Here is a 9,036-nt window from a genome sequence, read left to right as displayed (position 1 = left end):
CTTTTTCCAAAAATATAGATAGAAAAATATCACATTGTAGTCCCTAAAAATATCACCACAACAGATATATGCATCTCATGATCAAAAACATTCCTAAAAGACATTAATATTCTAACTGTTTTTTTTTTAAAAACTGAAGAGAAAAAGATTGGAAAAATACTTGAAATGAGAGAATAATGCGCAAAAAGACAAAAGGGAACAAGATGAATCCAAAAGCTCACAAGTAATAACTCACAAGATGCCAAAAAGAGTGATTTTAATGGGGTAGGGTAGAAAAACGGTGACCAGGGGCTTTTATAAAGTCTGTGGGGTCCCCGTCCCGACGGTGTATTAATGTCGTCCGGATGCGCGCTGTATTAGAAACAAGAAGACAGGTCGAGCGCGTCCGGACCGGTAACCTCACCGTCTGGCCGTTGGTGACACGCGTGTCCGAATGAAAGCTGAACCTTCCGGACGACTAAGCTCCACCCGTCCGGATGCCAAGAGAGACCGTCCGGACGCTTCACACTGAAAAACAGAAAACTAAAGAAAAATTGTATAAATTAATTTTTCTCAGGTCAGTTTCTAATACACAGGTATAATCCATTGATAACACAATTAGAGAGCATGTCAAAACTAAGAAGAGATATAAAAGAGAGTTGAGATTTCAATCAGCACAATTATTTTCCTGGAAATAGAAAATTCAAGTAGATAACTCAACTCATGCAATGCGTGTGTGTGTGAAGACTTAACCCACAAGGTATGACTTTCAATGACATGATAGATAGCAACCAGATTTTCTACACAAGAGAGAAAATCAGTGACGGATTAGTCAAAAATCAAACCTTATAACTTACTAAGGCCTAGCCACCCTCATCTGATACACTCCCAATGAGATGCAAATAACTTACTAATAGAAATCAAGATATATATATATATATATATATATATATATATATATATATATATATATATATATATATATATATATATATATATATATATAAGTTATAATTATATTTAGTGTATGTATTATATTATATGTATAAACCCTATGTGTGTGTGTGTGTGTGTGTGTGTGTGTGTGTGTGTGTAGAGCACTATATAAGTTGTATAAATTAGGGCTGTAATCGAGCCGAGCTTTAAGATTTTAAGACTAGCTCGTTTATAAGATGAGCTTAAATAGTCGATCTCGAACTAAAGTCTATTTATAAAATGTGTATTCAAGCTCGGCTCGTTTAAAACTCGGGCGAGCTCGTTGAGAATGCCATTCGAGTTCATAAATTAATAATATATGTATAATGTGAGCAAGTAGCAAGTCTAATATTGAATACAACTATAATATATAACTATTGTTAATTAATCATGTATGTTGCCTATTAGTTTTATTGGCCTCATTCTGTGTATGAACAAAAACACTTGTATGTAAAAGATGCTGTAAACAGGGATTCCACTATTCAGAGTGATGTCAGAAGATTCTGCCTGCAAGTCAGAAGAATTCAAGTTCCTTGTCAGCCGTCCGGACGATCGAGCCATCCAGTCCAGACGCCCATCTGTCAACCGTTCCAGCCGTCCGGACGACGTGCCATACCGTCCGGACCCTATACTGTATCGAGAAGATTCTGTACCAGCTTGCATACGTCCAGATCTCTCATCAGCCTGTCCGGACGACCTTCAGTGATCGACTAGCTTCAGATTCTTTCCAAGTTCTGAATAAATGAAGATCGATACATCCGTCTGGATGATGTTGGTGTCCTTTTCGGACGCGCGTCTCTATAAGGCAAGAATCGCAATTCAAATATCACGGTCCGGACGTCACTCTGACTTGGTCCGGACGCGCGTGCAACTAATATGAAATTTGTTGATTCGACTTTAATCGTCTTGACGCCTGCTCTTCATGGTCCAGACGCGCGCAACTGATATGGAAATTGCGTGTTGAAGTTCAGCCGTCCAAACGCTCATCCCCCATGGTCCGGACACGTGAAGCCTTATAAGTAAATTACTTGCAGTGGATGTGCAACCGTCCGGACGATGTGCCATCCCGTCTAGATGAGGCTCTTAAACAGGAAAGATTTCCCCGCGAAATTTTCGAAAAATCTTGTCGCACATTTGTTCGTCCGGACGGCATCCGTACATATTACAGCAGTCGCCCATTCTGCACCTCAACCTATAAATAGAGGCCCCTGGGCATTGAGAACTGCAAGAATTCGGTATTGAATTCCACAAGAGCTCAGAGAAGTTGAAGATCCCTCTGAAGCCATTACAAGTGTGCTGCGCTACATCTGAAGTCTATCTTAGGGGTTGGCCCTAAGGTAAAGGATTCCATTGAAGACCCCTTCAGGTAGGAGACCTGGTTGGGAAGCGTTCGTGTTGGGTTAAACGTCAGAGAGCAAGGTACGACCACTGCATCGGGTTAATGTGAGTGTTACTATCTTGTATCTAGCTTTGTCTTCTAAATAGTAGAATTCCTAGGTTTGGCTTCCCTGGAGTGGTTTTTCTCTTGATTGAGTTTCCAATTCGTCAACAAAAATCTGTGTCTTTTATTTTCCGCTGTGCTTAATTTTTGTTAACACTTGGGCACACACTTTATTTTTAGAAGTCAATTTCAATTTTCAATTGGTATTAGAGCAGGCACACTTCGTTGTAAGGATTTATTTCCTAAGTGTGATCCTCATCTCTTTGTGACTTCTGTTTTTTTATTACACCATTTATCATAAATTCTTCTCAATTATCTAATGAGGATTCTGATATTAAGCTCTTTAAGGTTTTTAATAAATTGAAGAATGCTCAACATTCTAAAATTTCACATAAAGAGCTTAAAAAGGTGAAGCAAGAAAAAGAGTCATTAACTATGAAATTGTCTGAATCACATGCTTTGATTGACTCTTTGAGATCTGAAAATACCATGTTGTTTAACATTATTGATACACTTGAGAGAATAAATTAAAAGAATCTGATGATCTCTTGAAAAAATTCTCAAGTGATAATTTGAAGAGCATGCTTTGTATTCATTCAGATGTTCATAACAAGCCTGGTTTAATTGTTAATGATTTGAGTGCTTCTACTTCACATGCTTCTGATTCTGAATTAGATTCCTTTATTATTAAGCCTGTGATAGTAGACACTACTTGTTTGGATAATTCTTGCTTGAATAATTGTGTGATGCCCAAACCCAAAGAATCAGGAACACGAGGTAAGTTTGTTCCTACTTGTCATAATTGAGGGAAAATTGGTCATATTAGGCCAAATTATTATTTGTTGAAATCCCACAGGCCTTGGATTAAGCAGGATGCTATGAGGAAAAGTGAAGTTGATGATTCTTCCTCAGCAAAATATGTCCCTCCGCATAGGAGACATATAAAAGGTAAAGGCAATGTTATTTGTAAGAATGCTAATCATAATTTTGAAAAAAATATAAAGAAGCATTCAAACAAAAGAAGCTTGCCTACCTGTCATTACTGCGGCATCACCGGTCACATCCGATCCAAATGCCCACAACTCCAGAAGTTGAATGTTCAGAGGAAGCTGCCAACTAGAGCTACATCAAGCACTCTACCTCCTACGGAGCTTCAGGCTCCACGACATCAGCAGCAATTTGTTCCTGCCTATTAGAGTGGCAAATCAAAGAAGAACAAATCAAGGTCCGGACGATCAAGCTTCATATATGGAAGTTGCATGCACCAGTTCAACCGTCCGGACGTTAGCCTTCAAGGTCCGGACGCTCCAAGCCTTATTATGGTAATTTCGTGCAGCCGAAGTGCAATCGTCTGGACGCTATGGCAATACTGTCCGGACGCGTCCGGACGCTCAGTCAAGCCGTCCGGACACCCTCAGGTATTTTGGTCATAACTTTTTACTCAAACGTCGGATTGGGACAAAATAGGCTTCATTGGAAAGCTTAGAAAAAATGCTGTAATTTGAATGTCCGGACGGACCCTAGTAGCATCCAAACGGCCTCCGTCCGGAAGGAAAGATTTGCCCGTCTGGACGGCTCTGCAGAAAATTCCAGAATACTTTTCGGACAAGTAAAACATGGCTCGTCCGGACGGCCCAAGGCTCCCGTCCGGACGCGCGTGTTTCAGACTACGTTTTTGAGTCGATTTTGGATTTCCAAAGCCTATAAATAAAAGGCTAGAGGTATGCTTTCAACACAGAATTCGGTGGTGAATTCTCTACAGCTTAGAGACGTGATATTTCCGCTAAAGCCTTGCCAAGTGTGTGATTTGATTAGCTGTGAAGTCTATCTTAGGGGTTGGCCCTAAGGTAAAGGAGTTCCATTGAAGACCCTTTCAGGTAGGAGAACCTGGTTGGGAAGCGTTCGTGCTGGGTTACACGTCAGAGATCAAGGTACGACCACTGCATAGGTACATCTGAGTGTTACTGTCTTGTATGATGTGAACCCCGTCAAGAATAACGAGACCCAACAACAAAAGGGAACCCAAGACCGTTCTAAGGACAGATTCGAATGGAAAAACCTCGACCCGTTGTTTATGACAAACAAGAACCTCAGTATAAGGAAGACGCCACAAACGGTGGTGGAAATTCCGTTTGATAAGTCGAGATGAACGCCACGGGAAATCCCGATAAGCTCGAGTAGTTCTTCAAAGAACCAAAGAGAATAAAACCTCACAAGTTTTATGAATCATCAATGTCTCCTCGATTACATGGTAGGTACACCTATTTATACAAGAAAATTACTTGCGGAGAAAGTAGTTCTAATCCTAATAAGTAAACAAATCAATTCCTAGCAAGGAAAGAAAATAAAGTCCAAATCAATTCCTAGCAAGGAAAGAAAATAAATAAAGATCTTAGGTAGGTAAAGAAAATAAGTCTTGCAATCCGATCCTTCTAAATTAACGAACAATCTCAGCAGTTCTTAGCCTTGACCGGATCCTTCTAGAACTTGAATCAAGGTGACAATTCTTTGTTGCCCACGTGGATCATGCTCAATGGGCCTCCCCAATTTGCTTGAGCCCATAACTCTTGGATGAGTCCGTTGAGCACATCCTTGAACTTCTTTGCTCGTGCTCTCGTAACCGGCCCAATTGGTACTTGAACGAGATCCTTCAAAGCGGTGCCTTGATCTCCATCATTGTATCTAGCTATGTCTTCTGAATAGTGAAATTCCTGGGTTTGGCTGCCCCGGAGTGGTTTTTCTCTTAACTGAGTTTTCACTTCGTCAACAAAAATCTTTGTGTCATTTACTTTCCGCTGTACTTTAATTTTTGTTGACACTTATGCACACACTTTACTTTTAGAAGTCATTTCAATTTTTCAATTGGTATCAGAGCGGGTACACTCTATTTAGAATTTATTTCCTGAGTGTGATCCTCATCTCGTTGTGACTTCTATTTTTTGATTACACATTTTATCATGAATTCTTCTCAGTTATCTAATGAGGATTCTGATATTAAGCTCTTTAATATTTTTAATAAATTGAAGAATGCTCAACATTCTAAAATTTCACATAAAGAGCTTAAAAAGGTGAAGCAAGAAAAAGAGTCATTAATTATGCAATTGTCTGAATCACTTGCTTTGATTGACTCTTTGAGATCTGAAAATACCATGCTATTTAACATTATTGATACACTTGAAAATAAATTAAAGGAATCTGAAAATCTCTTGGAAAAATTCTCAAGTGATAATTTGAAAAGCATGTTGTGTATTCATTCAGATATTTCGAACAAGCTTGGTTTAATTGTTGATGATTTAAGTGCTTCTACTTCACATAACTCTGACTTTGAATTAGATCATGTTGATATTAAGCCTGTGATAGTAGATGCAGCTTGTTCAGAAAATTCTTGCTTGAATAATTGTGCGAAGCCTAACTCCAAGGATTCGGGAACACAAGGTAAGTTTGTTCCTATGTGTCATCATTGTGGGAAGGTTGGTCATATCAGACCAAAGTGTTATCTGTTAAAATCCCACAGACTTTGGAAGAAGCACGAGGATTCCAAACAGGGCATTATTGAGAAAACCTCTTCAGATAAATATGTCCCGCCCCATAGGAGGCATATATCTAAAAGAGGTAAGGACTTTATTGTTTGTGAAAATGCTAATCTTAAATTTGCAACGCCCTTCAAGAAGCATTTCAGCAAACGAAGTCAGCCTACCTGCTATCATTGTGGTGTCTCTGGACACATCAGGCCACACTGTCCTCAGATCCGACATCAGCAGCCTCGGATCAGGAAAACAGAGCAAAAGACAGGTAAGTCTAGCTCTAAACCTAAATCAACACAAGAATCTCTTGATGGAAGTCCAAAATCTTAGGGTTTTCCGCCCAGAAACTTAGCCAGGTATTCTATTTGATCTAGCAATTTTTTATTTACAAAAAAATAAATAATTAACCACAGTATTATGAAATACCTGCAAGTCAATGTATACCAAAACTCTTTGGGAATGATGCGAAAAAGGTCCTGTTTGCAAGTCTACTGTTTCCTTTCAATCAAATGCAGTCAATCTTGTTAAAGAAGTTGTAAGGGATAATATATTTTCTAAATCTTATTACTCCCTTAATTTCATTATGAAGTTGCTCTAAACAAATGCGTATTTATCAAAACTTTTTATTAACGAAATGCTTAAACATTACTGATGATATTTGAATATACTAGAAACTATTTGAATCTATTCAATACTTCCTAAAACAAATATATTCAACATATGTCAGATCAGATTTGTGAAAGTATTATATAAGTTTGTAATTCTATAAATACTTAAAGTATAGTTTTCCCAGTGGTTAGAATATTCACTAAGTTTTTCTTTTATATCTAATCTGCCAATCATATCTATGAGTTTCCAATCTAGAAGTCATATCACTATGTTCTCTAATACACAAATGATATGTTACTAACATGATTAGCAAAAGACATATATATGAAGATTTATATATTGCATATATGATCATGTTTAACAAAGAAATACATAAACATCAAAGTCATATCATGCATACATCATTATAAGCATAGATGACAATATTTACGAACTCCTAACTGTAGACAACAGTTATTAATCTTATCAACCATGTTATTCCACACAAAAGCTTTTATAAAAATTGTTTATTTTACTTATGGCTCTTGTGTTATTCTTAGACATCTAGGGTCAAGCCTAACGGTCCTTAGAGCAAACCGCTCTGATACCATACTGTAACGCCCCAAATTTGAGCCTGCAAATTCGTAAGCAGAAACCCCGGTTTCCATGTGACATTACTACATCATAGATAAACTCTCGCAGCGGAATATATTTTTTTCTTCTAAAGACTTAGGAATTGATAGCATAACACATATAGAGCTGACTGAAATACCTCGATACGTTTATTAAAAGTTACTTAGATTTATCTTTACATCCTATATGCACACTAGGTGCATCAAAATTAGTGCCACAGGCGGCACATAAGCATATAACATAAAACATGTCGAACATGACATTGTTATAAATATTTACATGCCATAAAACAAAACACATATAAGCGCAACTAGTAATTTCTAAGCTAGCACATGATAATTCGTTGATGGTTTCAAAAACCATCGAAACTGGCATATGGGTCCATGCCTTCATTCTCCATATCTGCATCAGTAACTATGCAAATATGGCGTTATCATATTTGCATAGACAAAGAAGTGAGTTATCTATTTTCATATCTACGTTACCATCAATCTAATAACAGTTCATATAGAATGCAAATGTAAGGGTTGTATGAATATGCCTCGTAGTAACTATTTAGTTTGTGTTTTAGGATCATCTTACTTCAGACCTCTCGTTCTAGGTTATCTGAACCCGTTCACGTCCTTTGCCTCACACTTAAAGTCTTACCTGTTTGCACTGGAATCCTACCGGTCCCAGCATTAGTTATATATTAGGACTTCGGACACCTCTGGGTCACTCTGAACCCCCTGGATCCACTGACTAGCCTTTCTTCCACTTGCTACTACATCAGCTTGTTGATGGCTATCTCATCAGCCGTTATATTAATTGGACATAACAAGCAATGCATGAACAACCACATGCAATAAACACACACCACACAGTCCTAATGAAACATAGAATCATTCCTCAGTAAGTACATCCATACTTACTCTCCTTGGTGTAGTTTCTTAGCTCCTTTTCTGTAACAATTATACAAAGAAGATGATATATACATCAATCCTTTTTCCAATATTAAAAACTGTGTATATCACTTTACTCATCGTTTTTAGTTATCAATTAAAAGGTAATTACTTCAACACGAATCCTACAACAATTCATGAGAAAATATTACAACGTTTTTAAGTACTGAAACACAGTATAATGCTCTTGGTAATATAACACTTAAACATGAATCCTAACAGGATAATATTTTTATGTAAAGGGATGGGGAAATTAGCGGCATAGCCACTTTGTAAGAATACAATAAATTTATAAAATAAATACGGGGGATTAAACCACTCCGTAGTAACACAATAAATGATAAAATAAATACGGGGGATTAAACCACTCCGTAGTAACGCAATAAATGATAAAATAAATACGGGGGATTAAACCACTCCGTAGTAAGGCAATAAATGATAAAATAAATACGGGGGTTTAAACCACTCCGTAGTAACACAATAAATGATAAAATAAATACGGGGGTTTAAACCACTCCGTAGTAATAAATACAAATGAAATCAAATAGTAAGGAAGAGGTGTCAAGATTTACTCACCAATTTGATTTGGAGAGAAAAATAACTTCAAGAACACCAAAGTGGCTGTGTGGTAGAAGGAGAGAAAAAGGGAGAGAAAACCAAAGCACAAAGCTTTCAAGGAAGTTGTCTAGGATTTGTGTGGAAAACAAGGAGCCTTGCATGCTTATTTATAGGAGGAAGGTAGGGGTATTTAGGTCCAAAATGTAATAAAAGAATTAGCTATTGGATAATGTCTTGTAAATTTGGAATTTAGAATTTTCGTCCAACTAGAGGGCAGCCTACTCCGAGAATTATTTCGATGGTCAAACCTACTCCGATTGATGTGAAATTTTGATGGTTGATAGAGGACTTCATGACAAACATTTTCTCTTTTTGGTTCGTCCCATTTTGAGTTTGT

The 9,036-nt window shown here is 37.5% G+C and overlaps 1 long non-coding RNA gene across 1 annotated transcript; it reads right to left on the bottom strand.

Annotated features, from left to right (window-relative positions):
• Positions 1 to 434: 434 nt before the first annotated feature.
• Positions 435 to 8,703, bottom strand: LOC133857133 (uncharacterized). The gene is made up of 3 exons (XR_009898307.1): positions 8,658 to 8,703; positions 8,052 to 8,081; positions 435 to 522 (listed from the first exon to the last, which is right to left on the bottom strand). It is a non-coding gene; the product is annotated as an uncharacterized LOC133857133 (long non-coding RNA).
• Between the last annotated feature and the right edge of the window lie 333 nt (positions 8,704 to 9,036).

Source organism: Alnus glutinosa, chromosome 14 (genome assembly GCF_958979055.1).
Source record: "Alnus glutinosa chromosome 14, dhAlnGlut1.1, whole genome shotgun sequence".
NCBI classification, from domain to species: domain Eukaryota; kingdom Viridiplantae; phylum Streptophyta; class Magnoliopsida; order Fagales; family Betulaceae; genus Alnus; species Alnus glutinosa.
The sequence above is the reverse complement of the archived record's forward strand: the minus strand, read 5'-3'. Positions and strand labels throughout refer to the sequence as shown.